At 35.9% G+C, this 16,898-nt stretch overlaps 1 protein-coding gene across 1 annotated transcript in view; it reads left to right on the forward strand.

Moving 5' to 3' along the window:
* The window catches only part of CDH11 (cadherin 11), a 118,138-nt gene that overhangs the window by 54,692 nt on the left and 46,548 nt on the right, over positions 1-16,898 (forward strand). The gene's annotated exons all lie outside the window — the stretch shown is intronic.

The following is a 16,898-nucleotide window of genomic DNA, read 5'->3' on the forward strand; positions in this document are numbered from 1 at the left end:
TTTATTATTTTTCTTTACTGAAAAGTTTCCTTTGCAGAAAATGATTTTGAAGTGATTGACGGAAGCAAAGTTTTTCGGAGGTGCTTTGTGTAATCAAATAGCACAACTCGGAGAGAAGAAATCTATTTCATTGATTTCAGCCCTAGGTGCATAATCTAATAGAAGTTTACTGGAAGTTTGGAGGCCGAATTTGTATTAATATGAATATAAGTGATCTTTTACTGTAAACGTCCTCTTCGCTTTGCTCATGATGGATAGATGGATATCATCTGTTTGAACCTATATCCACTGATATATTTCTTGCAGTGCTTTGTATTAATATGTTTATCTGTACAACAAGTGCATAAGTGGATACTATTTCCCATGGAACATCATCCCCTCTGTAGTATTTAGCTTAATTTTCACGCAATTTGTTGCTTAGCTATTCTGATAAAGCACGTTCCGATGTCCTGTGGGTATACCTGGCATCTTGCATTGTGTAAAGGTTAATTCAATTATTTTACAGTTTATGTGATAAGAGGATATCTCGTATTGTGCATTCCTGGAAGAAGTACGATGATGCAAGGCACATGAACTTTCCTGACTTCCAGGAATACCTATAGCATTTGCTAATAGGTTAACTCCTCCGGTGATAGAAGAACCTGATACGGCTTATCATATGCATGGCAAAGGAAGTGGCTAGGATCTTGAAAATAGGATACACTATTGGAATATTTGACGCTCTTAATTTGTGAGTTAAAACTGGTCTTATTATATATAAGATTCATTTTTAATGGATTTATCAAATTGTGTGATCAAACTAAAAAAAGTAATTTGGCTAGTAGGAGCTGCAGTGTAGGAGTAATAAAAAAAACAACTTTGTAGTACTTTGGATTGCAAGCTCATATGAGCAGGGAGCTCTTCACCAACTGTTCCTGCGTTTTGTTAGAATTAAATATTTCTCTTGTTTGAGCTTCGGAATGTTGAGCTATATTAAACAGTGTAATTTTTTATCACCAAAGGGAATTAGTGCTTGTCTCCTATATGTGGGACCCACTGAATTCAGCAGCTTTTATAATCAGTAATGGATGGCTTAGTTTAGCTGAATAGGATGGACATTTAAAAAGTTAGTCCCCTTCTAAAATTATTAGTCAAATCACTGAGAATAAATGTCTCCAGAAAGAGTCAATACTTTTGAAACGTTGACGAAGACTGACAAAACAGAGAAAATCACCATTAAGCTAACTCAAACTTTTTTTTTACCGCTTTTACCTTAACCAGTCTTCCAGTAAGAAATTGTGCCCCCCCACTACAACATTATAACCCTTAATTTTTTTAGAATTGTGTTTAGCAGAAAGGACTTTACCATGGAACCTGTATTGTTCGTCACAGTCATATGTTACCAGAGTTACATTTGTAGATCACTGGACTACTCACTAAGCACTGTAGCAAGCCCTCCAACATTGGGAGTTATGAAATGAAGACAGGAGGTTGGCAGACTTATGGATGCATGCCAAAGATGCCTTGTGCATCACTGGTGATACCCAAAATGGGTACGGAAGGGGTGACCAAAGAATGATGTCATCCCTGGCTGACCCCACATGGCACACCATCCACAGGGCACTGCGGAAGCACTCCTTGTACCCTCGGCATAACATGACTGTGGTAAATGACAAACCCATGTTGCGCATTTGATGACAGTTGTGGGACACTAGAGCACCAACCTGGGATGGCAGGATAGGATCCTTCATATCGGGATGGTCCCATGAGATAGTCCCACCAAACCCAATGGTCCCACCAAACACAAAACAGTTGGGAGGTATGCTACCTTTTTTGAATAATTCAATTTGTGTTCTTCAACCTTTATATTTTCTACCGTGTGTTTGAGTAGTTGAGTTTTTACATTCACTTTTTCATAAAGACTTAAGACAGGTTATACACCTATTTAATATTCTATATTATATAATCAGATATATTTGTGATATCTTTTCAGATTACATTTTGTGTGACCTGTTATGGAATTTGTAAACCAACAGAACGCTAACAATTTTAAGCAACATTGAGATATGATAAGGCATTTGTTGTTTTCTGTTAACTGAATTGCATTTGGGGCTTTTCCTAGTAGGATTCTATAGACATCAGTGTTATGCTTTCGCTTAAACTTCTGTGTAGCAGACCTGTAGACTTGTAGATAATATTCCCATACAGCCCTGTGCACTAGAAAAGCTGTTAGAAGGTTGCTCTCAACATGCATACAAATCTACGGTGTAATTCATGTGTCAGGAGACCACAGGCTTTAAATGGGTCTGCTACTAGGAAAGCATATAAGTCAGAACTACTGGTCTGGCATTTCTCATTCTCACCTACAATTTATGTGATGAACCATAATTATGGAATGCCACACAAGATACAGAGCAGAAGGGAATGACTGTATTTTAGTTAACCCTTTCCTTACACTGAAGGTATATTTTCAGAAAATATAGACTTCAGTATAGAAAAAGTACAATTATGGTGTTTTCAGACAATGTCATACTTTAAAAAATTTGTTTATTGGCAAATAATAGAAAAAAATAGAAACGTAGAGTGTAACGGCAAATAAGATAATGTAATCTGCCCAATTTTCTACATACTTTAATGAGTCCCTGGCCTTATCTTATAGTTAGGATAGCCTTATGCCTATCACATGCATGCTTAAACTCCCTCACTGTGTTAACCTCTACCACTTCAGCTGGAAGGCTATTCCATGCATCCACTACCCTCTCAGTAAAGTAATACTTCCTGATATTATTTTTACATATACTTTCCTTAAATATACTCTTCTACAGTGTTGATTACCTTTTATATTAAAATGTTTCTATCTTGTTCTCACTTCTTATCTTTCTTCCAAGCTATATATGTTAAGATCCTTTCCTGGTAAGTTCTACCTTGCAATCCTGGTAAGTTTTACCCTGCAACCAGTTTTGTAATCCTGTTCTGAGCTCTACCCAAAGTATCAATATCCTTTTGGAGATAGGATCTCCAGTACTGCGTACAATACTCCAAGTGAGGTCTCACCAGTGTTCTGTACAATGGCATGAGCACTTCCCTCTTTCTACTGCTAATACCTCTCCCGATACAACCAAGCATTCTGCTAGCATTTCCTGCTGCTCTATTACATTGTCTGCCTACCTTTAAGTGTTCTTAAATAATTACTCCTAGATCCCTTTCCTCAGATGTTGAGGTTAGGACTCTATCAAATATTCTGTACTCTGCCCTTGGGTTTTTACGTCCAAGATGCATTTTCTTGCACTTATCCACATTAAATGTCAGCTGCCACAACTCTGGCCATTTTTCTCGTTTACCTAAATCATTAGCCATTTGGGTTATGCCTCCTGGAACATCAACCCTGTTACATATCTTAGTATCATCAGCAAAACAACATATGTTACCATCAAGACCTTCTGCAAAATCACAAATACAAATATTAAAGAGAATGGGTCCAAGTACAGATCCCTGAGGTACCCCACTGGTAACAAGACATTGCTTCAAATAAATCAAACAGAGATGTCAGGTAGAACAATCATCAAAAACCATATCAAAAGTATAGCAGCCAGTAATGTTAGAAGAATACAAATAAACAATATGTCAGGACTCGACAATGGAATATGGGTGGAATATAAAGCAGGAACTCTTTCCATGATCTACTGAGAAAAAGTTATATGAAATCATGGTAATTATCCATGAGGGCTTTAAGAGATGTATTATGTTGTGAATAAGATTAAAGAGGCAAAAGAAAGACAGTCAATGTTTACATTCATCCCTTCCAACCTCCATCCATCCATCCCCCCATATATCTCGTCTTATATAGCACTTAAACAGGGATATATTTTATTATTATTATTATTGTTGTTGTTATATAAGAGAGCTGCTGCTAATAGAATGGAAGAAAATAGCAATGAACAAACACCTGATTATTTTCGTTAGTGTTATGGAGACAATTGTCACATAAGCTGTATTTGTTTGCAAATGACAGGTAATGAATACTTAGCTCTCAAATTTAAGTGATTGAAGTAACTGACTTCCGTTTTTGAGATCCCTGACAGATTTAGGTTCACTGCTCACTGCTCATGGTAGGAAAATTACAAACAATAAATCTATTATGCGTAGTTATCTTGCTATTCTCCGGAGCTTGCTGGAGACCTATACCTGTTTGAGGGAAGAATGTGACAAAATTGCTATTCAATTTACTGTCTTTATTTTCGAAAAAAATAAATCCAATTATCTCTTTCCAAAAAAATTGCAAAAAAACCCCCAAAAACCAACAAACAAACAATAAGAAGATAATCTATACACAGTAACTTGTATTTGGCTCATCTGGTATTTTTTTTATTTGTGCTCAACAAGAATTTGAAATATATTTTTAAAGGTATAAGTAGGGGTAGGGAATCTTCGCACTCCAAATGTTGTGAACTACATCTCCTCTGATCATTTTCCACTATTGTGACTGTAAGAGCATTATGGAGTGCTTAACTATTCCTAGTGCAGAGTCTCTTGAGTTTATCCAATGGTACCTTTAAATGTGTGGCATTATATGGAACGATAACAAATGCAAGTTCTAGTCTCAGTGGTGGACCTACCCGCAGGAATTGGGGGCATTTTGGACAACCCATGCACTTAGAGCAATCCCGATATGCAGGCAGGTAGGTCTGATCAGAAGCCAGGTTGGGTGCTGCATCCCTTTAGCACATTTATCAGAGCGACTGGGCCTCATAAACATCGTCAGCCCATGTTGGGAGGGAGCGACTACTTCCACTTCCTCCCAGCTTCGGAAGACGTAGGAGGCACTGAGAAGGGAGGAGAGAGAGCACTACAAACAGCCTGTATAGACTTCCATCTGCATGGCAATGTGTGTATCTGTGCATATGTCAGTGTGGGTATGTATGTGTACGTGTCAGTGTGTATGTGTATCTGTGTGTTACTGTTTATCTGTGTCATTGTATGTGTGTGTGGCCACATATGTGTAAATGTGCATACGTATGTGCATACGTCCCAGCATTCAAACATCAACACTACACAATAGACCCCTACATTCACTCACACCTACTTCAAACTAAAACATGCTTACTACATTCAAACACACAAACACTGCCCACAAATGAAGCTCTGCAAGGATGGTCAAATGGTATATCCCCAGCTGGCAAAGCATCATGAGAGATGTATGATAGATGGGAATCTAATTTTGGCTAACCGTGAGCTAGGGAGCAGGGCCAATAATCTCTTGCACCATGGCCCTCTCTACATAAGTTCCACATCTGTCTAGGCTATTAGAATCACTGAATATTGTAAAGTAAATTGATTACCTATAATTTCTGCTTCTAGAACCTTAAACAAAGCTAACAATAATGAAAATGTCTCAACACATGCTTAAATGAAAATAGCTTTTTGATGTGGAACAATATATATCAGCATTACTGTTTCCTTAAGTTGTGTTGGGACCAAATTACAATGGTGCCCTGTAGAAAAAATGTAAGGCTTTGTTACAAGAGTCCCTGACAATGAAAACACAAGATAATCCTTAAACAAGGATACGCAAAATGTTATTTTCATTGTTTACTTGGGAACCCAATCTCTTTAAACATTTATTTTTCTCTCGTTTGGGATATAACCACAGCTATATCCCCAGAAATAGTTATACTGTGATTCACTGTCAACTACTAAAAGATACATAGATACTTACTCAAATCTCTCAGGATAAATATTATCTAGAAATCCTACAGTATTTCATGGACTTTAATATTCTTGCGAATTTAATGGACCACATCTAGATTTACTATTGAATATCAGAACCGTACACAGAAATATCTTTATTCCAGGAATACAAAAGAGGAAAACATAAACTAGTAATCTGTTGGCAAGCATCGAGCAGAGTTCCAAAGTAATTCACGTAATATGTGCAATGCTCTATTTAATGATAAATGTGTTTTTTTTTACTATACTTGAAGGTGAAATAGCACTGCCAAGAAAAAGATTTCACATTGATTTTTCACAGTCACACCAGTAAACATGTGAACATGCCTTAAACTAAATTTGAGTACTTATCATTAACACCTTAATACCAATACTTTCTTACATCACCGCCACATATATGGGCACCCATAGGTATTTATCTATGGGTGCTGACGAGACAAAATCAAAGATAGAATACAGAGATGACCTTATATTACCAGTACTTATAGGCCAGCTGTTTTTATTCTCTTAGTACTATTACAACAGCAAATTGGTCTTCTGCTGCTACCAGATAATGAAGAATATTTATGTATTTCTTCCTCCCCAACCCAAGGTTCTAGCAGTGGGTTAGTGATATTCTAGGGTGGTGTAGGTAGAATTTGACGGTCAGTTTGTGCAACGTTATGACCTGCTAAGGAAGATGACTTAGTGATTCCAGAGGTTTAGTGCTATTAACTCCTCCGTAATCCCATTATTCGCACTGACATGGCTTGGTGACTAGTCCAGCTCGTGGTGGGACCACATTCTGGATCTTCACCTAAGGGTTCAGGGCCACAAGTACAGGCACAACTATTATCAATGAACTGTCCCTTATCCTTTGTACTTTAAGTGGTTTTTGACAAGTCAAACACAGTAATTCATGTGTAAGTAGTCTTCAGACTTCTAAACTTCCATGATTATTTTTTGCTTGCTATGATAATGACATAAATTACGTGAATTGCTGTACACAAGTAGCCTATCACTATCAAATACAGACCACTATGAATATAATACAATAAAAATCTAAATAATAATACAAAGCATGCTCCTCTAGCATACTTGAAGCAACTTTCAAATATACACAAATACTTAAACAAGGACTAGACTCCCAAAATCATAAAAATATAGGAATTCTAATAAATAAAAAAACAGTGTTGTGACGACCACAGATTTTATGCATTTATTAATATTACATTTTCTATATTTAGCATGCCTTTTGGTACCCACTAGTCTTTTGAATATTTATGCATATGTTTATCCCTGCCATGCATAATCAAAATTACATTCATTTAGAGGATATGGATGGAGACTGTCACCGGTTAGCTTAATACCAGATTCTATGAAAGGTGGCCTTGCCTTAATCTCTAGATGTCCATTCTGGCACTTAGTTGGTTAATATACCTAACCAGTAGCCAAAAGTTTCCTAATCCCTGTATTCCAAAGCCATATATTACAAAAAAAAAAAACACTCCAAACTGTTTCTAAATCATTTCAGTGTTTATTGTGTAGACGGGCATGCAAAATAATAGGAAATTGTTGAGCTGGAAATGCTGTACAGAGGTTAAGCATATGTGTAGCTGACTTATTGAGAGTCTGGATTTCTTATATATACCCCAGTAAATGTTAAATAGCTATGTTGTACGGCTTTTTAATAGGAAACGATTGGAGGACAATAAAAGACATTTGTAAATTAAACAGATAAACTGTTTGATGGACAAGGAGTGTTTTGTCCAACACAAAAATTCTATTGTCTGCTGTTTTAGTTGTCAAGTGTCTAGGGAGAGCAGGATTTGTTAGTAATGGTACAATGGCTCTTTCAGTCACAGGCCTAAGAAGCTGTGAGATTTCTGTCTTTTGCTTTTCAGACCCAATAATCTTTTTATCGCGCAAGTACAATACAGGATTCAGCTGCTCCTTGGTGCACAAGACTGTTCATTTAACATCAGTTATTCTTAAGTAATACCCGTTGTTATGTCGTGTTTTTTCTAAATCTAACTGGCAACAATGAGCAAAAGGATGTCACTAAATATAAGGCTGTTCTGAAGACATGGCTTACTTACAGTATAACTGCCTGGTCGAGTACTTTTGGCAAAGAGCCAGGGTTAGAGCTCTGTGTATGTAAATCTTCATAGCTTCGCTGTCGCAGAATACATGTGATTTAAGTATTTAGATTTTTTTTATATAAAGGGACTCTGGCATCAATTTATTGTTGTTCAGTATGAGTTCACTAAGGCTAATGCAGCCAAGTATAATTAGTAATATATAATTCAAAATATCTAATGGATGGATAGATGAATGGACAGTTGGACGGATTGATGGCTAAGTTGATGGGTGGACAAGTAGACAGGTACAAACGTAGAAGCATGATACATTTTACCACTTTTATGATCTTGAGAAGCTTGATCATAGGTTTATAGGAATAATGTAGAGAGGAAATATTTGTCCTTCAAATTGTAACTGTCATGCTGAATAAGATATGTCACCACCATTTCCTGGAGCACAATAAATTAACATATTAATATAACATATCAAAATCTAACCTGATTTGTTTCAATTGCATTTTATATATATATATATATATATATATATATATATATATATATATATATATATATATATATATATCGCTATATATATATAATGCAATTGAAACAAATCAGGTTAGATAGAAATAGTACAAGATGAGCCTGTATTGTTCTTAGCTAATTAGGGTTTTGTTCTTCTTACACAGAGGATAGTTGAAGGATGAGGAAGAAATGTTCCCATTCACTAAATCTTGTTCTGGTTCCCTGTGCTATATACCTACCCCAATAATTTTCTTATCTTCTCCACCTTCGTCATTCCCCATTTTCTGTGGCTGTGGAGTTCTTTGGCAGAAGCCTATATTAACCATAGCAGGAATTGACCTGACTGTATCGGAAAAACTATAAACTATAAAGTAGTGACCAGTATTTTATTGGCAACAGATCCGCATCCATAAACTCTATTGTTTCATTACAACAGACAAAGTAAGTGTACACTGTGTGTATATATATATATATACACACACACACACACTACACACACTAATTTATGCATACATAGGATATATTGCTATATAAAAACACCATACACACACACCATACACACATCACACACACCACACACACACACACACACACACATACCATACAGACACACATACTTCACACACATCACACAATACACACACACTCATTTATGTATACATAGGATATATTGCTATATAAACACACCATACACACATCACACACACCACACACACACACACACACACACACACATACCATACAGACACACATACCACACACACATCACACACACTACACACACACACTCATTTATGTGTACATAGGATATATAGCTATATAAACACACATCTATAGCTGCTCAAAATGGTAACTCTTCATAAATAAAAGATTGAAAATTGTATTATAACAAACAAGATTCAAATAATTTAGCTCTTTCTTTTTACCTAATGCCACCTAATGGAATTTATTCACAGTAGCAATGAAGCTCTGGAAGATCAAAGCGATAGCCTTTTATATAGTGTGAAATTGGAAAACTCATTCATTTTTATACAGACTTCAAAGAGACTCCTAAAGAAAGAAGATAATAGCTCTATATTTCCTATATTTAAAGTGTTACGTTTTTTTTTTTCCCTAGGATGACTGTTCCTTTATGGCCCACAGTAAATCTCTTTGAGGTATTTTTCTGTAATATGCTAATTGGTTAAGTTCTGTTTAGTATTAAGAATATTCTATGTTACATAATGATGTGATCAGAATATGCTACAGCACATCTATAAACTCCCTCCCCTCATATTGTAATTCTTTAACTCCCACTGGAGGAGAAGGACTTCTTGCAGCGTAACATAGAACCCATCTAGTCTGCCCAACGTAGTGTAGGTGCATGTGTGTAAGATATCAAGAATTAATTGGCAGCTCAGTGAAGCTACAGTTGTTGAAAGTGATTGCAATAAATATTTATAAATTAAAATAAAAAAAAAAAAATGTTTCACACTCACCTTCTCGCCGATTGCAAATAAGTAGTGATATTACGTGGGTTTTGTTGACAATGCCCTCCAGCAAGTCAATTAGTCTAAGGTTTATGCAAAGGTACATGATACTTCTACTGAGGAATGATGGCTGTTTAGTTGAATTCACTGTAGTATATCAATGTACTGTGCATCGTCTGATGGTTTTTTTTTTTTTTTGGTTTACTTTACAGCTGTGCTATCATGTTATAATATGACATAACTCCTCCCTAGCCTACAAAAAATATTTCTAAAATCCTGTTTTCAGTCCCCATTATAATTAGAGAAATGCCACAAATATTCATGCTCTGTTCTTCTTTATCAAACAAAACTGTTTGTAAGGGGACACAACATATAGAGTGTACTCCTTCTACTTGACATCATGTTCTAAGGGTGGTAGATTAAAAAAAGAGGGATGACCATCAGAGACAACTAGTATCTTGAGTTTAATATGTCATAAGTGGTACTTCCTCCACTTTCACCCTGTGTGATGGGTCTGAAGGACATAACATATCATTATATATTGGCTGATTAGAGTGATCTGAAGGGTTAAATGATGGGGTAATAAAAGTATGTACACTTGTCCCTACCTATGAATAAGCTGAAGTTGCCACAGTCTTTGTTTCTATGTACTCCATATAGTACAGTAATAGATAACGAGTTTTAAAATAAGTCCTTGACCTTGCGGACCTATGGGTAATTAGATCTATGTATAAGTCTACATCTATCTATGAAGGCACACAATGATTTTTAAACATCATCCCTTGCCTACCCTTTGGTTTCTGTCAACCCTGTCATACTTGGATTGGAGATAAGAGTGGGCCATTTTGGTCAATTCTTGTTCGAGTGCCACTAACGAATGTCATTGGCTATTACATACATTAAATAAATATACAAAAATAATAAACATTTAAATATTTACTTGTAACATTCATTTGCACAAGGAAATATCCATTCATCAAAGCTTACTCATGCGTAACCTCTACACACATTCGTGGAATGTCTGTTCAATGTCAAGCGGTGTAACCAATTGCCTGGATTGAAGTACTCTGACCTCATGAGATTATGCTACTTGGCAGCTCTATTATGCTTGAGTGATGTTAATTTCAAAGATGTATTGAATACTTTCAACATGGCTTCCATTAACACTATTAAACCTCCTCATCGAAGCATAGTGCTTTCAAGCTGGCTATAATAATTAATGGTAGAAGGTGATAGAAAGGACCGGAAACCTTCTTGATCTCCAAAAAATAAAGATGTAGCAGAAAGAAGCAATATGTATGAATATGTTTCATAAACTATTTTAATATATATTTTTTTTATTCTAATATGACATCCTTCATCTGGATGTGTCATATTAAGTAGAAAAGATGATTACTGCTACTTAGAGCAACGTTATCTTATTTTTTTTTTAGCTAGATTTTTAGATGCCGCGGTGAACACCTGGTAGAATTGCAATGCAACACATTTGTAATAAGCTGCCTATATTGTCACCTTTCTCTCGGAGGTGAGAGAAAGAACAGAAAACACTAAGCTGTTCACTTGCATGCCTGCTATTGCTTACCTGAATTTATCTTTGGTTAACGATCAAGCCAACAGAATATTTCAAATAGGAACAAATGTATTTTACCGGCATAGCTAGCAGCCAAAACAGTAACTCTTTTGCTTCCTTCGAACATACCAAAAGAGGTAATATGTTCACTTTTTCTTTCAGTCAAGACATATTGTAGTTTACTGGTGTCGAAAATGTAGATCCCCAGATGATGTAGAACTACAACCCCCATGATGCTTTGCATGCCTTTGGGATGCTTTAAGAATGGCAAAGCATCATGGAAGCTGTAGTTTTACAACATCTGGGGATCTACCTTTTGGGCATCCCTGTTGCACAACTAACGTGCCTTTGCCAGTGTTGAATTTTCTGGATAGTCAATCCACAGCTGGGTGTTGGTATATAATATATGATGAAACCGAATGAATGACTGACAGCTCGTCGGCATCCCTAGCGGTTTGTAGGTTTACCTTCCGAGCCTGGTCTCAGTGGTGGATGAAATTATTCTTTATGTTAGCAGTTTATGTTAGCAGATAATTGCCCCCCTGTTACCTAAGCTCTTGTGACCCTGTAAGCAGTTAGTTATGAACTAATACCTAGTAGCATTACATTAAAGCTTTTAAATTATAGAAATGTGACCTTTTCCAAAGACTTTGATATACCAAGGGAATATAGCAGAAGATAACAGAACATCTCCAATACTCTCTGTGCTTGCTATAACTGTCTTCTTAATGTCAACCCTTTCAATAGGTTAACGGGCTAGGCGATCAGACTTATGTTGTTTGGGTACCTAAGGTACCATAGATATATTTTAAAAGGTGTGGTTTTTATTTTAAAGGTCTCTTGTCTATTATATAGCTCTTAATTTGCTTGATGTTACTCATATTACTGGAGTTTCATGTACACTATTCCGGATTTTAGCAATAATTTAATAGAATCTATTTGTTTGACATAATTCAGGATATTTTGAAATTACATTTATTATGTGCTAGCTCTGCCAGTACACCAAATTACCTCCCTAGCGATTAAAATAAGTCAAAAATCTGTCACTGGACATTATGTATCTCAGTTACACAGAGCACATATTCAATCAGGTTGGCATAATTTACATAATAGCTTCTATTCTTTGGAAGGACAAGTACTCTGTGGGATGTCAATCACTCTCTCCATCTTTTTTTTGTCTTTTTTCTATTTTTGCCTTCTTTTTTTGGGAAGAACAAAGAATGAGCATTACAGAGCTCCATTGTGCAGTGGTATTGAGAGTATATCAGAGCTCCACAACAATCAAACTGTTTATAAATTAGTCTATAAAAAATAACACTTTTGGGGTCTTCAATATTGTATACAGTTACATAAATGGACATCAAGTCATCTAGAAATTGTAGAAAATATTGCCCCTAGTAACACAACCAACCACTACCAGGTACTTGTGTCCTGGGATATAGGTTTCCTTACAGAGGTAAGCACTAAGCATGGGGATTGCATCAAACATTATAAGATAATTAAAAGTGCAACTGAAAATTGCTTCACCCTGCAGCTCATATCTCTCCAAATTGGGACAGGTAGGGGGCAGGAATGGTCAAGTCTGGAGTGTATAATGCCTGTGACAGGATGTGTATAACTGGTGACAGGGATATGGCACGTGCAATTAATTCCATTTTTTAAACATACCTAAAGAAAACTCATAATTTTATTTTTATTCAAAATGCATGCAATTTGGCCTCTGTGGTTTGTTTTTTAATGCATATGTATAATCATATGCCTATTATATGCCTATTATTCATGCATCTTCATGCTCTGTGTGGCAGGCATTAATTCATTTTAAATGTTAGCCCGATGTATCTATATGTAGACCATGAGCACAGACCATAAACAATTGATATAAACGCACTTTTTAAATGAAAATTCCAGGGGCTTGAGAATGATGTTGGGACTTGTGAACATGCACCAACTCTCATTTGCCTGTAGGTCTTTCCTCACAGGCACAGTTATCCGACCAAATAGAGCATAAAGGAACACTATAGGGACAGGAACACAAACATGTATTTCTGACCCTACAGTGTTTAAAACACATCTAGCTCCCATAACCACCCCCCTTTGCTCCCCCAAATATAGTTAAATCTTACCTTTATTCCAGTCTGCTCCTGCTGACTCTGCCCCTGACCTGCCTCCTTGGCTGACATCATGAGAAGTTGTGATCTCAGCAAATCACAATGCTTTCCTATAGGAAAGCACTGGATTGGCTGAGATTGTCAAGGAGGCAGATCAGGGGAGGGGTAAGCACAATCCAAACATAGCCCTGGCCAATCAGCATCTCTTTATTGAATCAATACATCTCTATGAGGAAATGTTGGTGTATCCATGCAGATTGTGCAGCACTGCCCCAGGAAGCATCTCTAGAAGCCATCTGAGGAGTGGCCAGTGGAGGTATCCGTAGGCTGTAATGTAAAAACTGATTTTTCTCTGAAAACACAGTGTTTACTGCAGAAAGCCTGAAGGGACTGATTCTACTCACCATAACAAATACAATAACCTGTAGAGTGGCTGCTCCCACGGAGCAATAGAAAGCTGGAAAATTTACTGAAAATCTTGTTGTATAGATGTATGCATTACAAATAATGTACACAGAGTAAAACACATGCATTTTTGGCTTTTATATAAATATGAAAAAAAAAGACAGTTTTATTTTAATATTTTATATTTATGCTGCCTAAGCAACCATCTTTTTTATCCAGATTAAAGTATCCGCGTTTCCGCTCATTAATGCTATATATCAACAAGGCAACTTAAATTATTAAATGAAATGCTACTTCCTTTGTCACCAACAAGTATGTTAACTTGTGTACTTAATTCCTCTTTGATGTGTACTTTTTTTTACCATTTATGCAGTCAGCGAACCGACAACTTCTTGTAATTAACAATTATCCTACTGCTAAGTAAAAATGTGCAACCTTTGTAGAGACTTGTTTTGTTCTTAATTTAAATATTTAAACAAAGTAAAAAAAAATAAAAAAAAAATATGACAGCAATGTACGAATTGTAAAGCTATTCGTGTTCAAGAAATTCTGTTCTGAAAAGCTTTTGACCATTCTTGCACGGCATGCTCATACATACAGCTTTACCATGTCCTGAAAGGGTTAATGTATAGTATATCTGTCTACGCATACAATTTAAGGGATCAACTACTAAATACAGAGTACCTTCGGCCACTGACCCTGAGTTATTTATAGCAGGGGATAACGCATAAACTCAGAGCTGTACAGGGAATAAAACAGCTCTAAAGTATTATACCAGCCCTATAATGCATTGCATCTGTATCGTTTGCAGATGTACAGATAGAGATTTAAAAAATATTTTTCCTATTTACTTACTAATTTGCTAACGACTTACTAACATTTGCTATGTATTCTATTGTACTTTGATTTTCCAACATTACAATGCATCAGCCAAAGTTAAGGAATCCGAGGCCACTCAGCCTTGGTGGTGGCCTCTTCTACTAACTAGGATAGAATTAGGGGGCACTGTATAAAAAGAGATTTTAATCACATTTAGATCTTGGGAATAGGCCAAGTAAAAACTCTTATAATTTAACCCTTTACCACCTGCACATAATCAAAAGTATACCTCCAATTGTTAATTAAGACGGTCATATTAAAATCATGTGTTGTATGTACACTATCTCTGAACATTAATTTGCCACATTTGTCTACCCTAATAAATTATGTTATTAACACTTTTTTAGCTAGATCTCTCTGCCAAAAATAACACATACCATTAAACTAAGCGGAGGCCTGCACAACCTTTACCCTACCTCCTCCCACCCACCAGATGTTTTGGACTACAACTCCCATGATACTACTGAAACAGACAACCAAGGAAAAATGGCAGGTAGCCAGTGAATCGTTGGAGTTTTTGTTGAAAACATCTGGGGGCCACAGGTTGTGCAGGCTTAAGGCAATCTGACGCCCGAACAGACAGCACCCTATAGATTCTGCATACATTATTTATATGAATACATATTTCAACTCTTTCCAGTCCACTGTATGGTTGGATATGTGCTTCTGTTGTAATAGATATATATTTATTCACTCTATCCTGAGGAAGGTCCCTGTGTGGACCGAAACGTTGATTTTGACACATGGAATAAAACCAATTTTTCAAACTTGAAACTAAAAACCGTGAGTGCAGCCTCTACTTTTCTACTATTGTATACAACTTTTAATCCCTAAAGGGATGGGCACCCGGCAAACTAAACCCACTGCATGGCTGCAAGAGGTCCTTTAAGCGTGAGTGCAAGGAGAAATACATATTGTGGATATTTATATATATATATATATATATATATATATATATATATATACCAGTAGCGTCTATATGACTTACTACACGTCAGAAGCATATTCATGCCTTTCATTGTCATTCAGCAATTTATTTATAACAACATATTTGCCAAGCTTGTTTGTTGCTTATATAAAAGCAAGATTAAAAGGGTGTAAAATCTTTGCATTCAGCTGCCCCTATTTAGTCACACACACCATGTCTATGATTTACTGCTCTGCCCATTAGTGTCTCCATGAAGTGAAATGAACCTGTTTATTGAGCTTTATATTTTTATTGTGATGATAGTGTTCCTTTGCAGACTTTACAAATGTGTTTGGTGCATTTGCCTCTTGTTTGCACATCAAAGAAATGCTAATGCTTAAAGCTCATTATGGCATTTATACCAAATATTCGCTCACACTGATATAGCTTAAGTGCAGAGATTTCCAAAGTACCAATAATTGTGTAAAAAATAAATATAAATACACAGCAAGCAATGTTTTAAAATGCCTTATCAGTCTCATGTTTGACCCAAATGGAGTAAATGGACTGAAGGGTTTACTGTTTCTTTTCATAGTAATTGTGCCTCTCTATGTGTGCTATCTAGCACTCTATATCATATTCAGCAACGCTGCATGAATTCTCTTTAAGGGTAACTGTAAAGCAATAAGCCATAGTGGTTTTACTAACTTCGGGGAGTTAACTGTAAAATAAATAATATCTGTACATTTTCAAGATTGTTGATCTCTTCCTGGTGGTAGATAAAGATGAGGAGGTGGAGCTAATCTGCACGGGTAAATTTACATTTTTTAAAAGGATACATAAAAAAAAATATTTATAAAACATCTTTGAAGAATGTAAATGTATTAGGGTTGTTTTTTTAGCCACTTGGAGAATTTCCCTTAACTTGCTGGACTGAAAAAAATATTTTTAAATATCTATGTTTGATTTAATTAAAAGTAAAATTGTACAATACTAAATTATCAAAGTTGTGAGTACTAATTAAAATAATAACTACATGTGTTTTGCAACATTTTTCTATAGTATCGACTGTGTGCTCTATTTAGCAAGAAGTGTGGGATAAAAAGTCATAATGAGGCAAATCTTATCTTTCCACAAAAAGATGATAAAATGTTATAGTTTAGCAGTTAAAAATGTCTTCATTGAAGATTTTGATACATCACATTGTTAGGTGAGCAAGAGAATCAGTTTGAAGACGGTTCATTGTTAGTTCGAGTAAACTGTAGCTTA

Source organism: Pelobates fuscus, chromosome 12 (genome assembly GCF_036172605.1).
Source record: "Pelobates fuscus isolate aPelFus1 chromosome 12, aPelFus1.pri, whole genome shotgun sequence".
In the NCBI taxonomy this organism is placed as follows: Eukaryota; Metazoa; Chordata; class Amphibia; order Anura; family Pelobatidae; genus Pelobates; species Pelobates fuscus.